This window comes from Mauremys mutica, chromosome 14 (assembly GCF_020497125.1).
Source record: "Mauremys mutica isolate MM-2020 ecotype Southern chromosome 14, ASM2049712v1, whole genome shotgun sequence".
In the NCBI taxonomy this organism is placed as follows: domain Eukaryota; kingdom Metazoa; phylum Chordata; order Testudines; family Geoemydidae; genus Mauremys; species Mauremys mutica.
The window spans coordinates 10,452,803-10,464,879 of NC_059085.1; the positions used below are offsets into that span (position 1 = coordinate 10,452,803).

General features: G+C 48.8%; 1 long non-coding RNA gene across 5 annotated transcripts; it reads right to left on the bottom strand.

Annotated features, from left to right (window-relative positions):
• Positions 1-4,154: 4,154 nt before the first annotated feature.
• On the bottom strand, positions 4,155-8,070 carry LOC123349456. 5 transcript variants are annotated; one of them, XR_006573547.1, is made up of 9 exons: positions 7,637-7,776; positions 7,154-7,244; positions 6,880-7,091; positions 6,139-6,780; positions 5,784-5,868; positions 5,497-5,571; positions 5,156-5,262; positions 4,730-4,872; positions 4,155-4,506 (listed from the first exon to the last, which is right to left on the bottom strand). It is a non-coding gene; the product is annotated as an uncharacterized LOC123349456 (long non-coding RNA). The 5 variants fall into 5 exon arrangements; XR_006573544.1 differs by lacking the exon at positions 7,637-7,776 and adding an exon at positions 8,048-8,070 and having other exon boundaries at positions 6,880-7,244; XR_006573543.1 differs by having other exon boundaries at positions 6,880-7,244.
• Between the last annotated feature and the right edge of the window lie 4,007 nt (positions 8,071-12,077).

Sequence of the window (12,077 nt, forward strand, 5' to 3'; positions counted from 1 at the left end):
TGTGGTTCAGGCTGCCAGGCTCACACATTGCCTGGGCTGTGAGTTCTACTACCAGTTCCAGTACCATGGTGACTGACACTCGTAAAACACAGACAAGGTGGGTGAAGCAGGTAATCTCTTACTGAACCAGGTTTCCTGCTTTCAGGCGCCACAGAGCTCCTCAGGTCACAAGAAGCTCAAAAGCTTGTCTCTTCCACCATCAGAACTTGGTTCAGTAAAAGAGATTACCTCACGCATCTTCTGTGCCTCCTCCTGGGACCAACACAGCTACAACTCTCCTGAACTGGGCAAGTTAGATTCTGTTACAGTGGCTGGATTGGTGCATAGAGGCTGAAAGAAAATTGTACAGGGACTTTGGGGCTAGACCTGGTCAGAAAATATTAAATATTTTCCACAAACTTTTAAAGGAATAAATGACTGTTTCTGTGAATTCTTTGGGTTTTTATTTAAAGTCCCTAAACTTTTCAGTTTTCAAAAACTGAATTTTTTGGCTCTCCTGCAAATCATTTTAAATGCAACACCTCACTAACATTGTTTACAAAATTACTTTCATTGGAAAAATTTTTGAACAAAGTTTGACCAGCTCCACTGGAGATCAGGGTTCTCTCTTGCCTCATTTGAGCACTGGACCACTTGCAGCTTGGTGCTTGGTCTATTGTGAGGTCACTGGACCAGATCCACCAAGATATTTAGTCTCAATTCCTAGGGATTTCCACAGGAGTTTGGGGCCTAAATACCTCTTGAGGATACAGACTGTCCCACTCTGATTCTTCAGACCTCCAAAGTGCTCTGCCAAAACCAGGGTAAAAAAAATCTGCTATTTCAAGAGTGAAATACAAGCAAGAAAAACCTTGTCCCAGGTCACAAACCCTATTCTTTCTCTGTTCAAGTGAGCTCACAATGCCCCAGCGATGTAGGACAGTGCAGTTAATCCTAGGTAACAGGCTGGGAAATGGACAGTGTTAAGGCTGATGGGAGAAAAGGACCTTGTATCTCCAGTAACTTATCAGTATCTTAAAATGCAGGAGCCTGGTTCCAGTGTCCGTCATGGGAGGCAGTGATCTGCCAGCAACAATTCTGCCTGTGGTCAAAGGCGACAGCTATTAAATGCCCAGTGATGTTATGGGCTAAAGTGTCACCACTTTGAACCTGGAAACTGCTCCCCTCCCCTGTGGTTGTTACATCCCAGCAGCAATCACAGGCCAGGGGTTAACTGACTTGGGCTCTAAGGTTGGCCAGTCAGAGAGTGATGTGACTCCCCCCAGAAGCTATTGAAGGGAGGCTGACACAGCCCAAGTAGGAGGGGAGTTTTAGCAACAAGCAGGCTGTGGAGCAGAGACCCTGGAGGACTTTGCAGCACAAATGACATTTGTGGCTGCTGCTGGTGGTACCTCTTGTGGGGGGAGAGGCAGAAGTGATGGGCTTTCTCTGTGCTGAATTCAGGAAGGAGCAGTGACTGGCCAATAAAAAGGACTATTAGTTGAATTTCCAAAATGTCTCTGAAAAACCAGTTCTGTCCTGTCTCCAGAGGACCCTGCTTAATACTTGTGAAGTTTATTCAGGGCTCATGAAAAGAGGCTCCCTGACCCAGGCGGAGCTCAGGGCTCTGTAGGGAGGAGGGTGTATGGGGACCCAGGTGGAACCTCCAGGGCCAAGATGAAAGCCGTGATCCTCTGCAGAACAGGAAATGGGACACCTGTTTTATGGTTCCCATCCTGAGGACTGGAGATGCCCCTGAGTGACTGGAGTCTGCAGCATAGAGTTACTGATGGTTCAATGACAGAAGGAGCAGCTGTCGGCAGAAAATCAGGCCACGGGGGAGGAGAGGGGTGGTCAGATCCTGATGGTCAGGAGCTTTAGGGAGAGCTAGAGACACTGTGCGGAGACCTGGAAACCCTGGAGAAGATGAAATTCTATAGACTGACTGGCATTCAGGAGTGTGGGGCACTTGGGGAACATGGCTATAGGACTATGATATATGGAGTCTGTTCTGGATTGGTGGTGAGAGCAGTCCAGAGGGGGCCTCACACGTAAGGGAAAGGCAGGTTTTTCTGAAGGGGGGTGTATGTCACTCAGTGGCTGGCACCAGGAATTGAAGTAGGTCCCGCACCCCTGTTGGACGAATGAAGGGGGCCAGGCAGCACCTGGGGCTCTCAGAGCCAGAGGGCAATTCCTGAGAGGGAGGGGCTATGAGGAGGATGGGGTAGGAAATGGCAGGAAGCATCTGCCAGAGTCCCCTGAGATGCAGAAAGAGTTTCTCAGCTCAATCTTGATTAGTTCTAGTTTGGGACTAACCTGTGTCAGAGCCTGGGTGTGGCAGTGAGCCCTTGGCAAGCTGGGGAGAAGCCCGGCCGTGCGACGGTTCCTGCTTCCTTCTTTCGAAGGAGTCTCATGTAGCCCTAGGCTGTGAGAGATGCTGCCTTCAATCCGATCTCCCCTCCCCTGCTGGGGTCTCCATCACTCTCCCGACTCATGTGTCTCTTTCCCTCTGTCACTGGCCACATGGAACCAGTGGGAGCTGCAGGTGCCCAGCCTCTGTCTGTCCTGTGTCTTTGTGCCATCAGCCCCACTCTCTGGTGTCTGGTGTTTGACCCTGGCTAACGCTTGGGGATGCAGTGTGTGTGTGTGGAAGCTGGATGCACAGTTAAGCTCTGCCCCTCTCCATGTAGGTGGGGCTGTGATCACCAGTCACATGTTAGGATGTGGGGTTTTAACTGGTGGTTTTATATTCCTGCAGCCAGCTCCTCCTAGGCAGGGTGTGTACAGACCGTGGTGCAGTGTTCAGGCCAGGCTGAGATGGGCCGGAACCATCCCTCCACCTCTCTATGATCTCGTGGCAGGGGTGGGGTGGGGAAGGGTTACAAGAAAATAAACCCCTGATCTGACCTTCCTCCCCACTACCCTTGGTTTGGGTTCATTTTGCCAAATAGAAGCTGAAATGAGGAGATTGTTGCAAAACCAGGACCACGGCCTTCCCCATTTTGCTCTTCTCTAGTGTTAGGTCCCCTCCTGCACCACTGTTTGTGAGTGACACCAGTTCACGTGGTATCTTTGCACAGGATATCGCATTTTCCCCCAACTGCCTTCCCAAGGTACGAGTCACTTGTATTGTCTTCACCTTGGAGATGCTGTCTCCCTGCAGGGAGAATCAGGCCCCGGTGGCTTTCAGGCGGCTGGGTTTATAGAGGTTTGAGACCCCACCACAACGTTTTGGGCATTGCCCTGTGGTTTAGGTTCAGCGTGCGGCTGGGAAGCTGATTGGGGAGGGGCAGGAAGTGGATGCAGAAGTAACATGTTGCTGGCCCCTCTCCCTCTTCTCATCCCCTCCAGCCACGTGCTGCTAATACTGACCCTGCCCTGTGTCCCCTGGTCGTGCTCCCAGTCCCCTGAGGCAGATCATGGAGATCTGATTTCCCAGAATGTCTGCAGTGAGATCTATGGACCCCATGCTGGGCAATACAGGGGGAATGAGCTCTTGCAGGCCAACCCAACACCGCCCTGAGAGGTGCCAGACTTGGAGGTGGGGTTAGAAGAGAGGAGGGCACAGCTGGAGCAGACTGCGGAGGACAGCTGAAGGCAAGAGCTTCCTGGATGCCTGATGGCCCCCTCTGGAGCAAGGGGCAGCCAGAGCAGAACCCACCCTGGGGAACTATTCGCTGCTAGCCTGTAAGCCCAGTTCAGGTGCCCAGGGAGCGGTGGCCCCACCATGCCAGTGGAACAGTTGCTCTGGGTTCACTGACTGCCCCTTTCAGAGCTGCTCTTTGAGAGGCTCTTACGACCAGAGCAGCGGGGCAGAGCGCTTGGATGTGGCCGACCAAAGGCCTTGGCCTGGCCCCTCGGGGCATCCTGGGAGAGGAACATGGTGACAGTGCCGCTGGGCTTCCTGCTTTCCCCTCGACCGGTGCACCTGGCCATGTCCCCTCCCCATCCCTGGGGGCCGTGCACACGGCTTTTCCCTCTCTGGGACGGTGGGCTGGTCTCTCCTGTGCTGGGTCCCTGCTGGAGTGGGAGAGTGACATGGGGGCCATGCTGGCACGGAGGGGGGAGCAGTGCACCTGGGAGGGACTCTGCCCTGCTGCGGGGCTGGGAGCATGGGCATGGCTGAGGGGCACAGGACGGGTTTATAGAAAATTCAAAAACCAAAGGGAGACAAGTTCTCTCTGATGGATTTTATTATGTCTGTTCCTAAATGGCCCTAAGGGCTGGTCCCTGCTCGATGCCCCAGAGGAAGGCGAAAAACCTCCAGGGTCTCTGGCCAATCTGCCCTGGAGGAAAATTCCTTCCCGACCCCAAACACGGCGATCGGTTTCACCCTGTGCATGCGAGCCAGGACCACAGTGGGGAAAGGACCCGCTGGTCGCTATGGTTACACACCCTGTCCCAGGCCCCTCCAGGATAGTGTCTGTGTCCCAGCACTAACCTGTCTCCAGGGCTTTCTTCTTTGCTTCCATCCCAGCAGCAACTTTTGAACATTGTGTCTTGAATACTGTCCATGCTGGCTCTTTCCTTCATCAAGCAAAACCAAAGCCACTGATGTCACTCAGAAGTGACAAGCAGGTTCACCACCTCCTAATAAAGATGAATCCCCTGACATCTGCCATCCCCCTCACATCCTCTTAGCTCCTGAGATGTGTGATCAGCTGGAACAAACCCTTTGACACAACATAAGTTACACTCAGCACTACAAAATTGCTATGCTCATTTCTTAGACTTACCAAATGTTGCTTACCTCTCCTCAGAGCCAATCCTGTTGCTTTATTGAATGAAGGGTCTTTCATATTTTGAGATCCAATCATCCTTTCAGGTGTTGGATCTGTTTAGCTCCATTCCTGTTCCGTTGTACTCAAATCCTGAGCATCTGTAACTCTCCTCCTGAAAAGACAAATCCATTTGGCAATTAGAGAATCCTAAATGCTCACCTCCTTGTCAGTGATGGTCTGCTGCATTGTGGGTTTGAAACTTGAAGGTGATAAGTGATTGTCTTCCCATTCTAGTCAAGGAAGGCAACTTTTTGCAGGTCTTGCAGAATGCGTTTGTTTGTTAAGTAATGACTGCTTATAATCCTCAATCCCCAGGAGATCAGATCAGCTGCATTTCTTTCACCTGAAGGGAAACCAGATCCATCAATTTCTCCATTATGAGGTGAGTTCCTTACCTCTTGGTAGCAGTGATGAGTTTTGCTTGTTTCCTTTCTGTAGATCTTCTAGCAACTTCCTGAAGTTTTCACACCCTCAACGTTCAACTCAGCTGCATTTCTCTCATCTGAAAGTATGAGGATCTATTCATTTCCACTTGAATGTTAAAGAAAGGTGCTTTTTTTTTTCTTACCAATTGACATGCCTGGTTCAGCTAGTCAGATTTGCATTAATCCCTTCTAGAACACAACAGCCCTCTGGTCTCCTTGCATCTGGAGATGCAATGTGGCCTATTTATTTGGTCTGCAAGTGTTGCTTTACCACCAGATTCATTTAGAACCAGGGAAACTTAAATGCTTACCTCCATGTCTGTGATGTTCTGCTGACTTGATTCAGATTTGCGACTAGCTGAACTACTTGAAGTGGCTTTTTTTGTCTGTGGGTTATTTCAAGGGAATAAAAAAAAAAGCATTTTGTCACTGGAGTCCTCAATGGATTGAGCAGCTGGCAAGTCCATTATGCTTTATCTTGTGTCTGCTTTTGACACTCTCCCCATGACAAGTAAGGTCTTCCACAGTTTTTCTCCCTGAAAGCAAAATCCACACTACTTCATGTACACATGGATGTTTGGAGACTGGTATTTCTTACCTCCTTGCCCGGGACAGCCACTGAGCCTCACTTCTCCCTGGTAGGAATGACCACCTGGTCTGTTCATATCTCAGAAGAGCAAAACCTGCAATCAATGTTTGATAGAATTATTTATTACTACTTATTACCAGGTATGAAGAGTCTTCAGTGGAGAAGGTTCCTTAGCATCCAAATCATTAGGCTTCTAGAGACCTTTCAGTGCTCACCTACTTGTCAGTCATGTTCCAGCACAAGGCTTTGATTCTTAGCGGTACAGCTAGCTACACTGGTTAAAACCTGAAGCTTATAAATGGCTGCTTGCCTTTTTCTGAACTAGAAGTAAAAGATGCTTTTCCCTCTGGCCAAGTATTGTTACCTGTCTGACTTCTTTTTTCTTAAATTCAGCAGCCTCTCATCCTCCCTTGAATGGTAAGACCTTCCTTTCACCTGAAAATAGAAACAGAGCCTTTAATTCGTGCCTCCATGCTGTGAGGAGGTGCCTTCCTTACCTCTTGATAGAAATGATCAGTTCCACTTAGTTCTTGACATCTGAAAAATAAGCAACAATGATCAATTAGGCACAAATAGAATCAGCTGGACAACTCCTCTCTGCAAATGGAAGAACAGGCTCAATGCTCATCTTCACACTTTGGTTAGTGCACTTGTTCTTTGAAATAACTTCCCTGTTACATCCTTGTAGGAACAAGCAATGGCCTTCTCTGGGAAGGAAAAAGGAGCAGAGATCATCATCATTGGTTAGAATTACCAACTACTTTCCTTTCATCTGAACAGGTAGCTCCCATTTTTAGTGCTTTATTCCGTACAGCAACTTCTCATGCTCTTTAGAGAGATTAAGATTACATCAGTTACCTTCCTTCCACCTGAAAGTATGTCCAGAACCATTGACTATTACAATACACCATTCCCATATTTCTTACCTCCTTAAAAGGATGGATCCGCTAATTCCTTCCTGTAAACTACAGCCATGTGTCATCCTTGCATCTCGAAATATGACTTTCTGCAAAGATCAATGTTTGACAGACCATATTTTGTCAGGCAACAAATGTAAATGAATTGTCATTGGATTCATTTTGTAACAGGGAGTATAAATGCACACCTTCTGCGTGATGAATTGCTGGATTGGTTTCTCTCTTTCTCTCCATACAATCAGCTGTATTTTTAATCTGGTAGGTATCAGTGGTTTCCTTATTCTTGATTGGAACAAGTCAATACTTCTGTAACCTCAGAAGCTTTGGTTATGTATCCTGCTTTATTCTTATGAAACTGCTTGTAGCCTTTGACAGCAAAGGCTAGATTCACTTCCTTCACCTGAAAGTACACTCAGATTGGTTAGTTTCCACTCCATTGCTAGGAGAAGGTGCATTCCTTACCTCTTGATAGGAACAGGTTCTCTTACTACTTCTGACAGACAAGCTGCAGTGATCAAATCAACAGAAATAAGAGGTTACGTTGCAGTTGGACCTGAAAGGTAAGAACCAAGCTGATGCCAGCTCTCAGCTATGGCCAGTTGTAACCTTTCCTTTTTGAATTGTACAAATACCTGCATTGTTAACCCCTAGTAGTTACAACTGGCTGCTTTGAGCATATCCTGACAAAGGCAATTGGGATTCTACCTGATGCTAAAGAAACCGTCTGGGTTCTTACCCCCATCCACTTCTGTGCTTCTCCTTTCTCTTTTCTTCTCTTCTAGCCTCTTTGCCCACTCCTCTCTTTTTTTCCTCTCTCCTCCCATTCCCCTTAGTTCCCTGGTGTTTCTCATTAACTTCTTTGGGTTTTGCCCCCCCCACACACACCCTCTCCTCCCTTATCAATACTTCATCCCTCCCTCCCTGACTTGTTTCCTTCCTCCTTACAAGAATATTTTCCTTCATCCTTCTGTGTCTCACGTTCCCTTTAGCAATGGAAGCAGGTTGGTCCCAAAGGCCCTGCTCCATCACCCTGGTCCCTGTACTCAGACCCACAGGCAGCAGCCATGTGCTCTGGGTGACAGCCTGGTGTGAAATGCTGCAGCCCCTGGGGACTGACCCAACAATCACTGCATCACAACAGAGTCCGGGTCATCACCACCTTGTCATTTGAGCAAAGTGACCTGTCTCATGCCCTTCCCCCCCCCCCAGGGGAGCTGTAGGGGGAAGGCTCTGGCTGGTTCTAAATTCTCAAATGAGTCAAATTACACTCCAGGTCTGGAGTCACCAGCTGGGGCTCTGTTTGTGACAGTGAATTCCAGGGTCATGAACGGCTCCTTTCCCTTACGCAGCCCTCACCTACAGGGTGACCCGATATCCCTATAAAATTGGGACAATCCTGATATTTGGGTCTTTTTCTTATATAGGCTCCTATTACCCCCACACACCCTGTCCTGATTTTTCTCACTTGCTGTCTGGTCACCCTAGCTGCAGGTGCCCAGCCTCTCTCAGGACTAACCCTGTTGGCTGCATTTCATGGTAGCTGGCCCTGCAGCCCTCAGTCAAACTGCCTAAAAGACAACAGACTCATTCGGTGCTTGGCCAGGTTTGTTGTTGACAAAGCACTTGTACCAGCCCCCCCTATACACTCTGCATGGACACTAGGACATGTACGCCCATGAGAATGCACCAGCTCAGTCAGCAGCGGGACTTTCCACTGCCCCCTTGGCCAGATGTACCTTCTGTGACCCCTCTTTTATACCCTGGTACAAACAAGTTGTGTATTGCCCCTCTCACGTGCTTAGTTACCACCCTACACCCTGGACCTGTTGGTTCGAACCCTAGGAGGGGTCAGTGTGTCCCTGTACCATCTTCGGGAAGTGTATTTATTCTATAACGCTGTAGTGAGATATTCTCGTACTACCCTTCTGGACTGTGTTTAGTGACTAGCTAGTGCCTAGTATTTATTAGGAGTGTCTCTGTTTTAGCAACACCTGCCCCATCCTTACCAAGTTCATGTACTGGACAGTTACGTTGTAAGCAGGGCCTGACTCTGGCTGATGTTTGGTTCAGGCCTCATCTAGTACCAGGCTCTGTGTTTCAGGCTCTTTCTGCTACAACCCCCATATCCAAACCACCCCAGGTTTGGCCTTGGTTTTTCCAGCAGATGAGTTTGTAAAACCAAGACCTGAACCATCTCCCCTTCTGTTCTGCTGTAGTGTTAGGGCCTCTGCAGCCTTGTTTGTGAGTGACCCGACCCACCTCTGTAACTTGAGTTGCCTTGAACTCCCTGATCTGTTGTTCACCCTGACCCCCAGGGCAGGAGCAACTCCCACGTGCAGACACTCTTGTCCTCCACTCAGCATCAAGCCCTAACCCTGCTGGCCTGCAGCTTTCAGAAGGTTGGGCTTAGAGTTTGCCAGTGAGCAAAGAGTCAGTGCTGCAAACTAATTCCACCACAACAGTTTGTACTTCACTGGGTGGTTTGGGTTCAGTCTGTGACGGTGTAAGGACAATGTCTGTGAGAAGTAGAGACGTGTCCACAGGAAGTGGAGTTGAAATAGTTCTTTAGCCATGTTGTAGAGGGGAGGTTAATGAGAGCTAGAACTGAAGGGAAGGGAGAGGGAAAGACAGATCTCTCAATGGTCTCAGATTATCTCCCTCAGAAACATAATTCCATAAAACATAAGCAGGAAAGAAGACAGAAGTTAGCAGAACACCACTTCTGCTAGTTCAGGATGTGCCCCAGTGTTCCTTATGACCGATTTATGGAAATATTGGACACTGAGGTTGATGCATGGGGCATATTTATATCGTTACCAAAATCCTTCATGCAGAAAAGCAATGAGTCACTGGAAGACCTGATGCCTGTTGCGCGAACAAACTCCAGAAAGGAAGAGGGAAGACTGGATAAAGGAAGGGGTGGATAAAAGGAGGAAAAAATAAAAATAACTCAATTTAAACTCATAAAGAAAAGAATAAAACACATTCAGAACGGTAACAGATTCTGATTCTAGCACTTGTGACAGGTGTCAGCCTGTAATGGTTGAACTGCAGCCAGCAGCTCTTAGCATCTTAGTTCTTCTCCCGTTCTCAGAGGCAGTTCAGGGAGACTAGAAAGGTGCAGAGGCTGAGCTCTGACATGGTGCTCAGTGGACTCGCCCTCTAAGTCTCTTATTAACTGGTGCTTACAACACTGGGCAGGTAGCAAATTGCTGGCATTGACCAGTGATGGTCCCTTAGGTTCCAGTTCCTGTCCCAGACAGGTTCCTTGCTGGGGGTAGGTTCCTGTGTCAGTTGTTTGCTTTCTTCAGAGATGTGAAACCCTCTTCCAAATACTGAGCAGCTGTGACCTAAGCCCCTTTCACTCATCAGCTCCTTTTCCTCCAGTTCCATTGTTTGTGCCATTCCATGTCTATGGGGTTTGGGTTTTCCAGGGTCCTGAATCTCCACTCCCTGGTGAGATCTGACCCTTCCGAATCCCTGACCTTGGCTAGGTGCTGATTAAACATGAGGTTTGTAATGTCTGGAGAGGAAAGGGTGAACAGGCTTCCTTGGGAGGGAGGGAAAGTACCAGACCCTCTCCGAAGGCGGTGTGAATGGAGGGGGGGGGGTGAGCTGTCCATTTTAGAAGCAGAAATTGAAATCTGAGCATCACAGGGAAGGACACTATTGCCAACACTTGGTTTAAAAAAAATCATGAATCCACCTCCCCAAAATCATGAGATTTGTCTTCATGTTTTTGAAACTTTGGGGGGGGGTCACATTTTCAAGCTTTCCTCTGCAACCATGAGGGCTAGAAACCATTTTTTGTAAACAAAAGCAGAGATTTGCATGTAATCTCCTGACTCTAGGGGCTGGGCCTCTCACTTCATCCTGTTTGAGCTCCTTCCCATTCATGGGGAGGACCAGCACTAGCTCCTGTGGGCTGCACCCTGTCCCAGCTGGCTGCAGGATGAACTCAAACAATGGTTTCAGTCAGTGTCACTTGCAGCCTGTGTTGTACGTACCTGCAAGGCTGTCATCTGTCCTTTGCACCTTAAAAGAAAAGCAGTGGCCCCCTCAATCTCTCTGCCACTGCCTTCCCTGGGCGTTAGTTCAAATGCCTGTAGTTACTGATTCACACGTTGTGATTCCCTCCGGGATACTTTACCTTTGTTCATTGTTGGTTTCCTCACACTAAAATGGATCATTCAAATGGAAACACTCTCTGCGTTTTGAAAAAGTGACACAGTCCACTGTGTCGGATGCAGAGCAGGAACTCAAGTGGCTCAGAGAGCCTGGGTATGTGCTAGAAACTTGCAGACAAAATATTGTTTCTGTAACAATCTCCCTCACACTCTCCCCTCTCCCTCTGTGTGTTACTGGGGCATTGCAGGTACCTTCTGCAGTAGGGACAGGGGATGTTAATGTATCCCTCTGTCATCAGCCCTTTGAACTCTCCCCCCTCAGAGAGCTGCACAGATACTACTTCAAACTGGATTCTCCAGGGGCTAATAGCCAAAGGGGTTTTTGGAGAAATAGCCTGGTTTTAAACTGGCTCAGGGCCTTCTTCCAGCCCATGGGCAGGACCCCGGATCCACAGAGGGCCCCAGCCCCGAGGGAGGGGTTGGAAGGACAGGGGGCGTGTCCAGACCTGGTGAACAGTGAACCCCTCCACGCTCTGTTCACTCTCAGCCACTAGCATCCAACGTGAGGCCCAGCTGAATCCACGAATGCTAGGCCCAGCTAGTCATGAATAGACTTAGGGCAGCACCCGCATATCCCTCAGTCCCAGCCTTGCACCCCAGAGCTGTGCATCGTGTACGGCTCAGGACCCTCCACCCCTCAATGGTGTCAACTCATTAAAAGTCCATCATTCTACCAAGGGGTGATGAACATGCCCCAGCCTTTAACGGGGATAGAGATCCCCCAAACACACCAGCCAAAAGCAAATTGGCTTAGAAAAACAATGAAACGAGCTTATTAACCAGAGAGATTTTAAGTGAGAGAGGCAAAAAAGTCAGCACTGGTTAGAAAAGAAAAGATCGTGGTTGTATCCTAACTCCTAAACGTTACCAAGGTGAATAAGATTTGAAAGCACAAAGGTCTCTCTCTCCCCCCAAAACTTTCCGCAGGCCGTACTGACTGGGAGGCTTTCCAGCCAAGACCCTTCCCCCCCACCCCACCTCCCCACACACTTCAGTGATGGTTCTTTGTCTTTCTCACACTCCTACCACCATGTGTTGAGATGGGGAGGCCAGGATGTGGGGAAGCCATTGCCTCTCATTTTATACCCTCCTCCTTTCTGTGAGGATGACCTGCACCCCAGCAAGGGAGGAGACAATCAGCCTGTGGTTTATGGGAGATTTGAAGCATCTTCCAGGTGAACTGTAAATCTTTTGTTCAC